Raw genomic sequence first — 16,359 nt, forward strand, 5'->3', positions numbered from 1 at the left:
TCTATCTGAAGATAAAAGAAAAAAATACGTCATCAGTGAGGGTAAAAAAAAATTATTTTCAAAATTGTTATTAAATCAAATATATCTAACAGATTATTTAAAATGTAATTAATATCTTTAAATTATTAAATTAATTTTTGTACTAGGTCTTCAAAATCCTATGGCACGTCTCAATACAGACTATACAACTTCTGAGTGCCCAACAACCAAATGTGGTTAGTAGCTACCATATTGAATAACGAATGTAGCTCTAGTTATTTTTTTAAGTAGCACGTTTAATTAGCCAATGACTTCCGTGATGGCCATTTCAGCACATTAATAAAGCCAACTAAAGAGGAGTCAAATTTAGGCATTAGCTCTTCTCTTACATTTAGAAAATGTCTTTAGGGTCCTTATTTTAAATGTCTTGTATTAATGTGGATTCCTACCAGAAGGAGCCTGAGTTATAAAATAAAATCATAGGAAAATGTTTATATATGGAAAGCACCTTGGAGATCATCTGGTGCAGGGTTTCTTAAACTGGTGTATATAGACCCTCTTCCATTAATGAGCTTTAGGTCTAAGAAATTTGAGTGTCTGAGGGATGAGCATTTTCTGCTGAAAGGACCAAAACTTTGTCTATATACTCAAAGAGATACATGTGCTAAATACAGTAGTTACTTGTCCTAATGGAGTTGAGAGTCTGTGGTCTAGTTCCTCTCTCTTTTGACATATATGAGGTCCAAAGAGGTTAAGTAATTTACTCTAATTTACACAAAAATCAGTGTACATTACTTTTCCAGAACAACACATTGCTAGGGTTTTTGTGCTTGCTTGTTTGTTGATTTCTTATACAATATATAATGAGTTAAAGTTCCTTTTAACTTTTAGTCTATAAAGTACAATTCTCTCTTTTTATTTAATTATTATCCATTGCTGGTGAGGTGGTATAATCGATACATTCTTATATCACTGGTGGCATTGTAAATTGGAATAGTCTTTTGAGAAATAATCTGAGATGCTGAAGTGCCAATAAAATACACATAGCGTTTTGGTTCAATCATTTTTATATTGAGAAAAATCTTAAAATCTACCAAAGCCACTTGCAAAAAATGTTCATCAAAATATTATTTGTAATAGTGGAAAATATCTATGAATAGGATAATGGCTAAATTAGTCTGTCTACTCCATTGAATACTATGTAGGCAATTAAAATTAAGGTTATATAAAATGTTAAGCAATAGTAGGAAATGCTTACAACATAATATTAAGTGAAAAAATGGGTACAAAATCAACTTATATTATCATTACAACTTTGTAAAAAGTCTGCACAGAAGAAAGAAATGAAATGAATACAAGAAATTATAACTAGTCATTTATTTTTTTTCTTTTCTTGATGCAAAATCTTAGGTAATGTAGTTATGGCCATAATTTTAAAAAAGTAAACAAAAACAATACTATCACTGAAACCAAATGCAATGAATTTTAATAAGTATATTTCCCACAGATTAATCAAGTTAAAAACATTGAAATAAAGATTTTCCTTTTGTAATACAATTTCACAAGCATTAAAATGCTGTCTTCAGAATTATGATAAGATTACAACTGGTTGATTGCACTCACAAGTCAGCTAGCCAAATAACTACTCTATTTCCATGTACAAAGTTGGACTCCTGATTTTTTAATTGTCCTTAAATGAACAGATTGGCTCCCGCATTTACCTGACAAAAGTCATCATTTTGTAATAACATTATGTATGAATCAGGAAGATATTTTTCTGAAAGAAGAGTGTTCTTTTAAACATTTTGATGTTTAAATTAATTATTTCACTTCAAGCATTTTCTTGGTGTAGGTTCAGCTTTAAGATTTTGTCATATGTTCTTATTATTCTGATATTTCTGTTGAGTAGAGTTATCAAATTAAAACAAGCATGTGTTCATCTAAAATAATTAATTTCCAGTTTCTCCGCACACACATATTTTTGTTTCATTCCTGGTTAATGAATTTACAGTGACATATATATGTATATGCAAGCTTGCAAGAGAGCTGAACCAGCAGGGGGCGAAATACAATAGGATTAAATTTAACAAACCATATAGATTTTTCTCGCTTTAGTGACAACAATAACGAAAAATCCAGCACGGCCACAAAGCAATTGGTACTCCAATTTAAAATGATGTTGTCTACCCATATCTGACAGCGAATGAATTGTAGAGACAAATGCGGGTCTATTTTAGCGCTCCAAGTTAATTTGTCTAGAATATTGCAGAGGCGGGATAAACCGTGATGAACTGCTTTTGTCCTTATCTCCCCCGATTTGTGTAATTCCTCCACTCAAAGGGTTGGATACTTCTCGGTTGGCTGAAGGGGGTGTTTTTCATCCTTGTTTCCATGCGTAGCTCTTGAGCTTTGCTGTTTTTGGAAATACTTTAAATTATTCAGATTACCGATGCAGGTTTGGCAAATGTGAGCAGAAAAAGCACCCAGGCAGGGCTCATGATTTGCACGGTAGGACCCCCGGCAGACGATAACAATAATCCTTGTAGCCTTGTAGTCAGATTTTTACAGTGGTGGTGTTTTAACGACTCACGATAAAGGAAGGGGGAAGCTTATAAAAACGCAAATGACGAACTGCTCAAGACTGATGATAGACCTCTGTTAGAGAAATGCAGTTTATTTGATTTCTTTAGTTTCATCGCATATTCTCCCGCAGCATTTATAAAAAAACGACCACCTTCTACATCCGTTCGCAAAATCCCCAATTTTTGTTGTTGGCCTCGAAGATGATTTGTGAGTTCGGCGGCCACTTTCCCTCTTGGTTCCCATCTTCAGTTTCTTTTATAACAATCTCTTCTTTATTTGTTAAATATGATCTTCCTCTTCTGTCATATTGAATTAAAAAGAGGAAGAGACTTAGTTGGTGAATAAAAAAAAAGTCGTTTTTCGGGGCGAAAAGGACAAGCTGATCAGTGCTCCACAGTAGGTGTTTGAAGAAATGGTTCAGTATTTCAAAACCTTAGCAATTTTATTTGGAGAGCAAGAGACTTAACTCGTTCTGAGCTAAACGTTAATGTTAATCGGCTAAGAAACACCTGTGCCTCGCAGGCAGCGCTGCCTCGGCGGGCGGGGGAGTGCGGAAGGACGTCTTACCACAGCTCCGTGACTCTCAAGGAAGTAAAGAAAAGGGCAACTTGCCCTCACCCAAAATGGCGGCCGCGCTCTGCGCGACGGCGCCTGCGCAGGGTAGCGTTCTGTGACACTAACTCCCTTAGAGTGTCCGCCCCCCACACCCCAGTACCCACAAGCGCCCGGCCCCGACCTAGCCACCTGCTCCCGGAAGTGACGTTAGGAGGCAGCAGTTCCCCCGCTGCATGATGGGAAAGTGTGTGGAGTGGGCGGGGGGTCTCCGCGGAGGAGGAGGTGGAGGCGGCGGCGGCGACGGCGGCGGCGGAAGAGGGCGGAGGGTAATGGGATGGGGGTTCCGCGGCAGCGCTGAAACTCCGGGTGGGCGTCCATGGCGCTGCTTCACTGACAGGGTTGTGAGTAGCTTGCCTTCCGCTCTCACCAGCTCCGCGTCGGAATAGCCGGTCCTTCCCCGGGGAGCCAATTTCTCCCCGGCCCCCTGAGCCATGCCCATCGCGGCCGCTCCGGACGAGCCAGGTAAGCGCCACTGCTCCTCTCCCCCAGCCACGCTTGGGGGAAGAAGGTGAGGGGACCCAGTCCACCCAGCAGACCCTCGCCGGGGCAGGGAGCACCTGTCTGCTGCGGAGCCTGGGGCTGCGGGGAGGTGCCGGCTCTGCGGGCCTGCGGACTCCGGGCTTGAGCTCTGCCCTCTTCCGCGGCGGGTGCGGGGGAGCCGGCGGCGGCACCCGAAGCGCACGGCTTCCTCTTTGCCACCCCAGGCACCGGCCGGGGAAGTATGAGCCGTTCTCACCTCCCCAGCCGCCACCGGCTCCCCCTGCCCCTTCGCTTCCACCTGCCCACAGCTCCGCGCCGACCGCTCCCTCCCGGGAGCTGTTGAGAAGTTTGGGGCTTTGCTGGGGCTCCCTCTTTCTCCGTCCTCTTCCTCCTCCTCCCTCGTGACAGGTGTAAACACTGCCTGCTTCGCCCAGGCCAGAGGCTGGCCGTGACCGGAGTGTGCTGCTTCCCAGGGTCTCCCAAGCAAGCGGGTTTTGAATCCTCCTACCGACGGAGGAGACGGCCCCAAAGCTCATTCACCCCTTCCTAAGAGGACTTTTTCTGCACCCTTCTTGCACTCCTCAGGAAATAATCTGAGTCTCCACTCCAGATTGCGTTCAAAAAGTTGGATCTTTATTTTTTAAGCGCCCAGTTTGGCAGGTGCTAATGTCTTGCTTGGACAGAGGACATAGTATAGGGTGAACGGTGGTAGGGCCCTTTCTCTATTAGGAAAGTACGGAGCATGGCTAGGTTTTTCTCTACTTGATTAATGCAAGTTGTGGCTTGGTTTCCCACTGAATCTTCTATTGGGGCCAGGGAAGGATTAACATGTAAATATTTTACTGGGGATAAATGAGACAAAAGCAGTAGTTCCGTTTCAAAGTTCTCGATTTAGGAGAAGAAAAGTAGAACTTTAGAACTTTAATCTTCCTTTTCTCTGGCTACATTCTCGCAACCCCAAGTTTGTTTTGGGGGACGGTTGGTGGGTTGGAGGAGGAGACAGTTTAATCCTTGGTGTTACATTTAAACTGTTGCTTTCAGTTAACCTTTTAGAAACAGATTTTTGCTAAACTTTAGGTGAAACAAACGTTTCAACACTATTGTGTTGATAAAATTTGTGGCTTACATTTACACCCTTTGCCAGCTTTAATGTTCATTTTTGCAGCAATTTTTAACTCTTTGAAGAAGTACAGGGTGGGGCAAAAGTAGGTATGCAGTTCATATGCAAAGTAATGCAATAATTAATAGATAACAATACAGGAATAAACTCTGTTTTGAGTACTCACAACTGTAAACCTATTTTTGCCACACCCTATATATATGCTTAAACAGAGTATCTGGTAGTCTTCCAAATTTTTTCCATGAGGTATTTCACATGGATTAAGTGACAGATCCTGTGTAAAACGTCTAGCCCATTACATGGTAAATGCCCATTAGATCTGATTCTTCTGTTTATGTATCACTTAGATATATTAATTTATCTTCAAAGCATAGATATTTTTAAATCTTAAAAAGGCTTTTGAAAGAAATTGAGTAGATTTCATATATGTAGAGCATTACAGTTTTGATGTTTTCTGATTTTTTTTTTTACCTAGAGACTGTTATAAAAATAATCCCATATCTAAACAAAGATACTGTGTCCATAATTGCATTGATAAAGTTTGCAAACTTCAGTTATATATCTAGATGAATGCTATTATAAAATATTTTAAGTATTAATTTGTTCTGCTTACAGTCAGTTAAAAACTAATTCAGAGAAGTAATGAAATTTGAGTATCAAAAAATGTTTTTTTTGTATGAAATCTAAAGTGCCTCCCTTAACAGTCTGGTCTTTGAATAGCATCACATTGATAGATTACCCCTTTTCTCCCAAGCCTACACCCCAAAATTCATAACAGGAGGCCATTAAGTATTTAGGTACTGTTAAACAGTTATAAATTATTTAAATCAAGTGTTCATATTCTAATTTAATGCTACCTACAATTTGTAAGTTAAAAAATACTTGTTTCCTCTATGCATAGCACTTTCAGTTCCTCTTTAAGTAGGCGGATGAACCGTTCCAGCCTAAACTTCATAAGTATTTCTAGTTTTCGTGCAATTTTGAAGGTATCTGGCATTTTTATGGACAATATATCATTGGGGTAATTAATCTTTTCTCGATACATATATTTATGTACACCCACCCACCCCCACACACAGTGGATATATGCACTGTCAGGTCCTTTTGAAACTTTATATATAAATTACACTGATACACACTACTTCCTATGAGTGAGATACTTTTCTAAGTGATTTATACACAGTATATTAACTCATTTAATCCTCACAACAACTCTATAAACGAATAGATGGCATTATTCCCATTTTCTAGGGAGGAAACTGAGACACAGAGATGTCAGTAACCTGCTTAAAGTCAAACAGCTGTTAAGTGACAGCCAGGATACAATATGATAGCATTTATATGGTTTTAATATATGCAGAAATGTACAGCATATTTTCTGGGAATCATGGAATATGTAGCAAAAGTATAAAAACATGCATGAGAGTGATACATGGCAAATCAGAATAAAAGTTACCTCTGGAAAACTATAGAGGGATAAAGGATCTAGGACAGGCCCATGGGTTTTCAACCATAACTTTACTGTCTTTAAATCTGAAGCAAATTTAGTAAAAGATTAAAATTCAACACAACTAGGTGGTAGATACTTGATCATTCATTACATGCCCCCTCTCCAAACTTTGTTGTATGCTTGAAATAATATAAAATTAAAAGTAAGGTTTTTCACTTAAAAAGCTATATAAAGTATCACTCTGTCTTTCAGCAAAGTATGTTTTAAAAGAGGACAGGAACGGAGTTAGTGTCATTTTGTGTTGACTTCATTTTACAATACAGGGAGCCAAAAGGAGAAACATCTGTAACAAAAATAAATGAATAAAAATTGCAAATAAATAAAATACAGGGAGCCTCTAGAACTTAAAAGTATTTGAATTAGCCCTGGCCGGTTTGGCTCAGCGGTTAGAGCGTCGGCCTGCGGTCCTGAGAGACCCGGGTTCGGTTCCCGCTAAGGGCATGTACCTCGGTTGCAGTTTGTCCCCGGCCCTGGTCGGTTGTGTGGGTGGCAGCCACTCGATGTGTTCCTTTCACATAGATGTTTCTCTCTCTCTCTTTCTGTTCCTCTCTCTCCCTCCCACTCTACCTGAACAAAAAGTGGAAAAATGTCCTCGGGTGAGGATAAAAAAAAAAAAAAAAAAAAAGTATTTGAATTAAGAAATGTTACCCTCTCCAAGTTCCTCTGCATCACCTTCCCTTGCCTGGGCTCTTCTCTAATTGCTGCTAACCATCTTAACAGCCCTGTATCACACTCCTAGTTTCTATTTCTGGCCTTACCCTAGGGTAGGAGCTCATAGGTCCGGATTAGACCTATTCCCTCGGAAAGGGAAAAGATGTGAAACTATACAGTAGCAGAGAGGTAGGGAGCCATTGTTCATTAGTTTGGGAGGAGTGAAAAGAGAAGGAAAATAGGAGATTTAAGACTCTGTCTTATCATTCCTCAGTTACCACCACCCCATTCTGAATAACTTAAGTAAACCTTGCAAAGATAAATTGCTAATAAATTAAAGGTTGTCTGTATGTTCAAAGCTTAATTTACAAGCACTGTTTTGGTGACTAGTTCCCAGAGGAAAATCAAGTACTAAGTTAAATAAATTCACATAGGTTTGATTTATGTAAATATTTACAATGTGCCGCAAACCATTTCATGCCATTCATACACTGAACACTTGCTGTATGTTAGGTCTTGTTTCACCTGGGGATACTGAAATGAACAATCAAGGAAAAACATTAGCCCTTATAGTGCTTCAATTTCATATATGTGTGTGCGCGCACATGCATGTTTATATATGTGGATAGACAAATGAACTATAGAGATGGCAGATGATGTGTTAAGTATTATGGAGAAAAATAGAGTCGGTTTGGGGAGATAGAGGATTATAAACTTTTTGACTTTGTGTCGGGGTGGGAGGTTAGTGGGATTTGCAGTTTTATATAGAATTGGGTCGGGGAAGACTTAAGACCTGAAAAAGATGAAGAGAATAAGGGGGAGAGGGGTAGAAGTATGCCTGGAATATTCAAGAAATTGCAAGCAGAAGAGTAGTAGCTGTGATCAGAAAGAAGGTGAGAGGGCAGTGTTGTAGGGGCTTTGTAGGCAATCCAATGTCTTAGGCTTTTTACTCTGTGAGATGGGAAACCATTGCAGGGTTTTTGAGTAGAGATATGACAATCTATGTTTTAAAAGGATCTGTCTAGCAAGAGTTGGAAGCAGGAAGATTCCATTAGGAGGTGGTTACAATGATGCAGCTAAGAGATGGTAGTGGCTTGAACCAAGGTGGTGGTGGCAACAGGTGATGAGAAGTGGTAGGACAGTTTCTTGAATTGGAACCTTTAATAATTTACCCATTGCTAAGATACTACCTTCTGAAAATTCAAGGCTGTCAGTATACTGCCTTACTCCCTTCATATATCCTACATTCTAAACAAACTCTAGCATGAGACTTCTTGCTTCTTGACAGTTGCCACATGCTTTATCTGTAGTGCCTGCCCTTTTTTCTCTCAATTAAAATCCTTCCCATTTCAAATTCTTTCTCCTTTATGAAACTTTTTTTTCTTATTTCAGCATTTTTCCTCTTCCCAATCAAATGAGATATTTTTCTTAGAATCCGTATAACCACATTTTAGTTCATTTATAAACATATGATGTTTATAGTCTGCCTTACATTAATTCTTTTTACTGTTTTCTTGTATTGTTAGTTTTTTAAAGGTTGTGACTGCTTTTACTCACTTCTTATAAAACCTAGCAATTTTGTATGTAATAGATGCTCAGTAAATGGTGGATGTACCTACTTTTTAATGTTTAAAAATAGCCTTTTAGTACAGAAGAATATAGGAACATTGTAGAAAATAGAAAAGAAAAAAAAATCACAAATCCATTACCCAGAGATCCCCACTGTCAATAGTTTAGTACATATCTTTCCACACATATATTTATATATGTGCACTTTTTACCAAAATGAAATCTTATTGTACAGACTGTTTTGTAGTTTTTTGTTTTGTTTTAGTCAGCTAAACTCCTCATGTCATCACAGGAAATTTTCATCTAAACCTATATTCAAGGCCATATTCAAATTCTTCCCCAGCTGATCCAAAAATGTTGCTTTATAGCAGATTTGCCAAAATTAGCATTCACTCTATATTACTGTAATTTTATATTATGTAATTTTATATCTATAATACTAAGATTATTAAAGGATAATATACTTATTATAGAAAATGTGAAAAATGTAAACTAGTATGCTCCTTGATGGCAAGGACCCATCTTTTTTAATGCCTAGCACAGAGTGGTACTTGATAAATATATATTAAAAGGAATAATAGCAGAAATGTATCACTAATCATCAAACTACAAAGAGATAACTGTTAACATTTTGATTTTCCTTTAGGTTTTTTCCCTCCCTATGGGTACATGTCATTCACGTATATATGTATACACACAACATATATTTAGGAATTGCACAGATTTTTCTTTTACTATTAAATTATGAGCATTTTCTCATGTTATTAAATATTCTTGAAAACATGATAATGACAGTATAGAATGCTTCTGGTGAGTTTTAAGTTTTCTCTGCGATTTCCTACAGATTATTTTACTTATTTATTTTTTCAGTTTTTGCTGATGTAAAAATTGTCTCTGTGAACAAGTTTGAATGCAAATCTTTGACTTTGTCCTTGCTTTTTCTATAGGACTGAGACTTAGAAGTGGAGTTACTAAATCAAAGGGCAAGCCAATTGCTTTCCTAGGGGTATAATGACATTGCTATCAGCAGTGGTTAAGAGTAGTCATCTACCTGTAATCTCAGGTGATCAGTAAATATGCAGTTTTTAAATTGTTTACCTGAATTTTTATTTTGGATTTAGGTTTTTAACAGTGTGGAATGTTTGCATCATTTGGAAATGTTTGAAAGTTTTAACATGAGACATGTCCTTGTTTGATGTGAGGTTAAAATTGCTTAATACTATGCCCTTGTAAAAATAATTCTGACTCTGTTAGAAAGCTATTTAAGTACAAGAAATAGAATATGATTTTCTAGAACTGTGTTGTGCAGTATAGTAACCACTAGCAACATGTGGCACTAGAAATAAAGCTAGTCCAAAGTAAGATGTAAGTATAAAACACACACCAGTTTTTGAAAACTAATGTAAAATATGTAATCATTTATTTTACATCGATTACATGTTAAAATAATATTTTTGATACTTATAATTAAGTTCATCTGTTTCTTTTTTAATTGGCTACTGGGAAATTTAAAATTGTATATGAGGCTTGTATTTAAAGTGGGCAGTGCTGCTCTAGAGCATGACACTGACTTATACCTATATGAAGAGGAAATAGAAAATTAACTTCACTATTTTAGAAAGCAGTAGGTAGATTTTTAAAACTCACTATCTTTAAGCCTGTCAGTATGCTGTTCACAGTATACACAATTTGCATAGTCAATTTTCAAATTATAAATGTTTGATTATAAACTATAAGTTACTACAGTTCTTACACTCTGAAAGAAATATATGTAAGAGGATTTGGGGGAAGTTGTTAGGAATTGATCCTTTATGTAAGAATTGAAAGGTATGTGGGAATGTTTTAGGCAATTTGAATGTAGATGCAAAGACCCTAAAGTATAAAAGAGTGTTATTGTCTGCCATTCAAAAACTGAAAGAAGGCCTAGTTTAAAGAATTGAAAATAATGGGGAAAGGGCAGAATAGTGTGGCTAAATAAACTTAAAGGTGTCTTTTTTTTTTTTTTTTTTTAGATATCACAAGCATTTGACATGATTAGATTTATTTTTAAAAAGATACATGGGTTGGACATGATTAAATAATAGTCAGTGAAACTAGTTTAGGTGAAAATGGCTGCTTAGACCAGAATGACCTCAAAAATATCAGAGAGGAGGTATTCCAGAATTGAGGGGTTTATGAGATAAAAATCATTCTTTAAAGACAGTAGAAGGTTTCGGAAAGCTCTTAAATTTCTGGCTTAGTAACTGGGTGGTGGTAGGGCCACTCTCTGAGTTAGCCCTGGAAGAGGACCAGGTTTGAGCAAGAAGAGCTTGAGCTCTGTTATTGTTAAACTCAGGTCAAGATCTTAAGGAATTCAAGTGGAGGGGATTAGTAAAGAGTTGGCTCGGCTGGACTGAAGCTCAAGTTTGAGGATTGGGTTGTAGGGATCAATCTAGGAATTCTAGAATGTGGCAGTTGAAGCCTTAGGTGGATAAGATTGCTTGGGTGAGTGTTGTAAGAAGAGAGCCTGGATAAACGCTGGAAGAACTTACACTGCTAATTTGAGTGTGTTTAATTCTTATGAGAAAATTTGTAAAACATATACCTCAAACCAAAAATCAGTATCTTGATTACTGGGAGTACTAGATTCCTACAATCACATTAGATTTGGTATTGGAGGCCTTAGCAATCAATAAGGGAAAATGGAGACATTAGAATTGGAAAGAAAAAGGTCAGAGCACCCCAATTGGCTTATGATGTGATGGTTTAGAATACAAATACCAAGAGCTTTCAACTTTATAAATGGTACTCACCAGTTAGAAAATAGAAGTAGGGTATTTTACATGAGCAGAAAAAAAAAAAGGTAAAGTATCTAACAGTAAGTTTAACAACAAATGTAAAACTCCTACATTGCTAACAGATTGTTTTTATGCTAAATAAAATGAACAATTCTGATAATAGAGACCATCCCTAAGTCATACCTTCTTATTCTTGTAATGCTAACTTTAAATACTTTTTATTTTATTAATTAATTTTTGTTACAGATGTTTCTCCTTTTTCCCCACTGATTCCCCCCTCCCCCTCCCTCCCTGCCCTTTCCCCAGATTTTTGTCCATGTCCACTGTTCATGCATACATGCATATAAGTTCTGTGGTTTATCTCTCCCCCACCACCCCCCTCTTTAGGGGATTGTCAGTCTGTACCCCACTTCCGTGTCTCTGGGACCACCTCATTCCTCAGACTGTTATGTTCATTATATTCCACAAATAAGTGAGATCATATGAAACTTGTCTTTCTCTGTTTGGCTTGTTTTACTTAGGATGATACTTTTTAAAGCAAAACTTCTAGGAGTAGGATCATTAATATTTGTATATGTTTTAGTGAGACAGCACTTTTCTGAATGGATAAAATGAATGTTTCTGCCTCACCCACACTCCCTAATAGATAGTTTTGTTGTTTTATTCTTAGTCATTGCTTGTGTTTTGTAGTATTTTCTGTTTTGCTGTGGGTTATCATCTCCCATTTTGTTTCTTGTGTTGGCTTATTTTCTTTTTTTTTTTTATCCTCACTTGAGGACATTTTTTCATTTTTTGTTCAGATAGAGTGGGAGGGAGAGAGAGGAAGAGAGAGAGAGAAACATCGATGTGAAAGTGACACATCAAGTGGTTGCCACCCACACGACCTAACCAGGGCCAGGGACAAACTGCAACCGAGGTACGTGCCCTTAGTGGGAACTGAACCCGGATCTCTGGACCGCAGGCCAACGCTCTAACCACTGAGCCAAACCGGCCAGGGCTGGCTTATTTTCTTAAGGTTTTTGTTTTTGGTAGCTATTTATAAAAAGTGATACACTGACTTCTGGTCAAGATGGTGGTGTAGGTAAACGTGGTACTCGCCGTGTCCCACAACCACGTCAAATTACGACTAAACTACAGAACAACCATCATTCAGAACCGCCTGACATCGAGCTGAATGGAAATCCTACAACTATGAAATTAAAGAAGCAGCCACATTGAGTTTGGTATTAGGGGCAGAGATGCAACGGGCTGGTCCCACACCCACGTGTGGCGGATAAAAATCAGGAGGGACACCTCGCTCTGAAGGTCCTCCCTGAGGATTGAGGGGTCCCTGTTCCACACCAGGTGCCCAGCTCAGGGTTCTAGTGCCAGGAAGAGAAGTCCCCATCACTTCTGGCTGTGAAGCCAGTGGGAACTGAGGCTGAGGGAGGCTGAAGCTTCTAGAGTCCCAGGCAGTTCCTCTTAAAGGGACCTCATGCAAACTTACTGGGACTTGTTTCTTCTGGTTTCCAGTGTTGGGGAAGCAACTTGAAAGGCACCAGAGACATACAGGGAAGGACTGAGTTGTTTGGCATTGGGGTAAGAGCTGGAGGGGCAGCTTTCTCCTGTGCAGACTTGCTGTGGGTGGCCTTTGTTCCTTTGGTGAGCCCCTGGGGCAGCAGATGGCCACCATATCTGGGATTCCAGCAACCTGGCTCACACTGTTTTCCCCACCCTGGTGATTCCCTGAGGCCCTGCCCCACCCAACTTTTGGGCCCACCCAAGCTGTTTCCAATGGCTTTACCATAGGATTGGCCTATCTTGGATCCTGCTTCAGATTTTCCTAAAATCTCTCAAACAAGCAGCATCTGGTCTCAGTGAGCCCCATACCTCTCGTTAAGTGGCCCCAGGCCTGGCACTAGAAACAGCCAGCCTTGGTTCACAATTTGGCTTTTCCTGGGCACCTCCAAACCCAGCACAAAAAGCAGCTGTCTGCAGGTCACTTTGCAGCTTATGCCAGGTGGCCCCAGGTAGAACATAGGCAAAGGCTGTCCTTGCCCCAGAGCCAGCACACCCAGTGGACAGCTTCAGACCACATTGATGCACCACCACCCAACTGCCTCCACAAGTGACACACTCAATGAGTGGATTCAGTGGGTACCACAGCCCTGCTGAAGTAAATCTTGCTCTGTGTGGTGGGGCCCTACACCACTGATCTTCCAAGGGAGTCAGAGGCCAGTGGTCAGTGGGCACAGCCAGTCCTTGCAGCTGATCAGCCTGAGTAAATCCCTCCCATTGATGTGCCAATAGCAATCAAGACTCAATTACAACAGAAGGGTGTACAGTCCACACTAGGGGTACCCCTCAAGGGCCCAGCTTGGGTGATCAGGGAGGTTGTGCCACTGGACCCTGTAGGACAACGACAACAATAGGCCACCTTATGAAGCCTAGAAGACATAGCAACTCTACCTAAAACATAGAAACAAACACAGGGAAGCAGCCAAAATGAGGAGACAAAGAAACATATGCCAAGTGAAAGAACAGAACAAAATTCCAGGAAAAGAACAAAACAAAATGGAGATAAGCAATCAGATGCAGGGTTCAAAACACTGGTTATAAGGATGCTCAAGGAACTTAGTGAGACCTTCAAGGAACTTAAGGAGAACTCCAAGGAACTTAGTGAGAACATCAACAACATAAAGAAGGACCAGTCAGAAATGAAGGATGCACTAACTGAAATAAAGAATAATTTACAGGGAATCAGTAGTAGAGTAGGTGAAGCCAAGAAGCAAACCATCAATTTGGAATATAAGGAAACAAAAAAACACCCAATCAGAATGGCAAAAAAGAATCCAAAAAAATGAGGACAGTGTAAGGATCCTCTGGGACAACTCAAGCGTGTCAACATTCGCATCATGGGGGAGCCAGAAGGAGAAGAGAGAGAGCAAGAAATTGAAAACCTATTTGAAAAAATTATGACAGAAAACTTCCCTAACTTGGTGAAGGAAACAGACATACAAGTCCAGGAAGCAGAGAGAGTCCCAAACAAGATGAACCTGAAGAGGTCCACAGCAAGACACATCATCATCAAAATGCCAAAGGTTAAAGAGAAAGAAAAAAATCTTAAAAGCAGCAAGAGAAAAGCAGTTACCTACCTACAAAGGAGCTCCCATAAGACCATCAGCCGATTTCTCAAAAGAAACTTTGCAGGCCAGAAAAGAGTGGCAAGAGATATTCAAAGTGGTGAAAAACAACGACCTACAACCAAGATTATTCTGTCCTGCAAAGCTATCAATTAGAAGCAATAGACATATAAAGAGTTTCCCAGACAAGAAAAAGTGGAAGGAGTTCGTCACCACAAAACCAGTATATGAAATGTTGAAGGAGAAGAACAAATACATATGAACAATTAAATGGTGATAAATACATATGTATCAACAGCTGAATCTACAAATAAAATGAGCAAGCAGAACAGACACAGACTCATAGATACAGAGAACTTTTTGTTGCTTGCCAAATGGGAGGGGGTAAAGGGGATGGGTGAAAAAGATGAAAGAATTAAGAAGTACAAATTGGTTGTTAAAATGGGGGAGGGAGGGCAGGAAGAGATAAACCAAAGAACTTCTATACATATATGCATAACCAATGGACACAAACAATAGTGTGGGGAAGGCAGGAGGAGGGCGGGATTGGGGAAGAGGGGGTCATTGGCATAAAATGAGGGGACATCTGTAATACATTCAACAATAAAGATAAGTTTAAAATAATGGTACTGAACCAATCATCAAGAAATTATTCAACTCTTTTTGCACTGAATGTTCATAATAGCATCTGTGTTCCTTTTTTAAAAAAATGTTTGTACTAGGAGATTCAGGTATCAAATTCAAATTTTCTCTTACCTGAAGCCCAGAGTGTTTGAATATCCACTGTTTTTTACTTGTAGTTAAGTCACCATTTCTTCACACTCCTTTACATATTTTAGACTATTTCCCCTACATCATAATGAACCTGCTGATGATAGCTTTCTGTCTCATTAGGTTTCAGAAGTTTACTTGAAGCACAGGGCAAATATTGCACCTACATTAAAAGCGCAGATTTTAATCAGATTACCAGTGACCTTGGTTTCTGGAAGTGGAGAAAAGTTTGTCTTATTCACATTCACTTCTTAATGTTCAGCTGCAAGTGAAACTGTGATTAATTTTTTTCCAAAAATTGTATTATATTTGTTTCAAGGATTATTGCAGTGATTTAAATTGGATCCATTAAGGAAATTTTCCAAGTTTAATTTTTAAGAAAAGTATTGAAGATTTAAAATTGTGATATTTTTGTATTTAAAATCTTAAGAATTTAGCCCTAGCCGGTTTGGCTCAGCGGTTAGAGTGTCGGCCTGCAGTCTGGAGAGACCCGGGTTCGGTTCCCGCTAAGCGGTTAGAGTGTCGGCCTGCAGTCTGGAGAGACCTGGGTTCGGTTCCCGCTAAGGGCACGTGCCTTGGTTGCAGTTTGTCCCCAGCCTTGGTTGGGTCGTGTGGGTGGCAACCACTCAATGTGTCGCTTTCACGTCGATGTTTCTCTCTCTGTCTCTCTCTCTCTCTCTCTCTCCCCCTTCCTCCCACTCTATCCGAACAAAATACCGAAAAATGTCCTCGGGTGAGGGATAAAAAAAAAAATCTTAAGAATTTAAAATTTCTTAGTGATAGTCTCAGGTAAATGTGTATAACAGAACTTTAAAAAATATTTATATAATCAAATAATTGTAAGGGAAACTTTTTAAAAGAAAAAGTACTATTTCATTGATTTACCTTACTCAGCGAGTTTAGCAGTAAAGTTTAAAGACATTATATCATTCCCAGAGTTAAGAAGTTCAATAATATTTTTATCCTCTGGAGCTTTACACAGTGGTTCTTAGCCTTTGCTAACCATCAGAATTATCTTTGAAATAATTTTTAAAATGAAGATATTTGGGTGTATACTTAAAATGCATCTATTCTATTTTAAAAACTTAATACAAAGCTAATATTGCGAAGCATTGATTCATGATCTACTAGGGGAGACAAACATGGAAACATGATTCACTTTGTTAAATAAAATAAAAGAGT

General features: G+C 38.8%; 1 protein-coding gene across 6 annotated transcripts in view; it reads left to right on the forward strand.

Moving 5' to 3' along the window:
• The first annotated feature begins 3,422 nt into the window (after window positions 1–3,422).
• AFTPH (aftiphilin) overlaps window positions 3,423–16,359 on the forward strand; it is a 72,704-nt gene continuing 59,767 nt past the window's right edge. For all 6 annotated transcript variants that reach the window (XM_036262401.1, XM_036262397.1, XM_036262398.1 and 3 more), the window contains exon 1: window positions 3,423–3,639. The gene's annotated coding sequence lies outside the window, so the exon portion shown is untranslated. The remainder of the gene's footprint in view (window positions 3,640–16,359) is intronic.

Source organism: Molossus molossus, unplaced genomic scaffold (assembly GCF_014108415.1).
Source record: "Molossus molossus isolate mMolMol1 unplaced genomic scaffold, mMolMol1.p scaffold_m16_p_15, whole genome shotgun sequence".
Taxonomy (NCBI): Eukaryota; Metazoa; Chordata; class Mammalia; order Chiroptera; family Molossidae; genus Molossus; species Molossus molossus.